Below are 538 nucleotides of genomic sequence, written 5' to 3' on the forward strand. Positions count from 1 at the left end.
ATCTTTCTTCTATCATTGACAGTCCCTCTAGGTTGTGGGCTGCTTGCCTGTGTTCCTGAGAAGCATCTACGGTACCAGTCTATAGAGTGTGTTTTCTTTAGTGAATTACCGGTATGTTTACCGGTAATAAACTTGCACTGTTTTATGTATATGTTTGATTACATACAGCCTTGTGACAGTTTTCCTGCATGTCATAAGCATTTGAATATAAATTAAAATGTTAAAATCAAATCTGATATTGTTTTACCTTTTATTTGGTGTGTGGAAGGTGTGCGGAAGAGGGGGTAGTCTTATACGGCGAGTATATAACAAACTCTGTATTTTGAGTGGAAATGTTAGGGGGTCATCTTATACGCCCAGTCGTCTTATACGCCGGCAAATATGGTACTAAGAACAGTATGCCATATATGCCAGGTCCCTTGAAACAGCAAGGATGGACCGGCTCCCGGCAAGAAAACATTCTAGTGACTCAAAGAAGCAGGCCATTATCACTAAGAATCTTTCCTAAACCCAATTAATAAAGCATTTTACCAAGAGA

This window comes from Myotis davidii, unplaced genomic scaffold (assembly GCF_000327345.1).
Source record: "Myotis davidii unplaced genomic scaffold, ASM32734v1 scaffold533, whole genome shotgun sequence".
NCBI lineage: Eukaryota > Metazoa > Chordata > Mammalia > Chiroptera > Vespertilionidae > Myotis > Myotis davidii.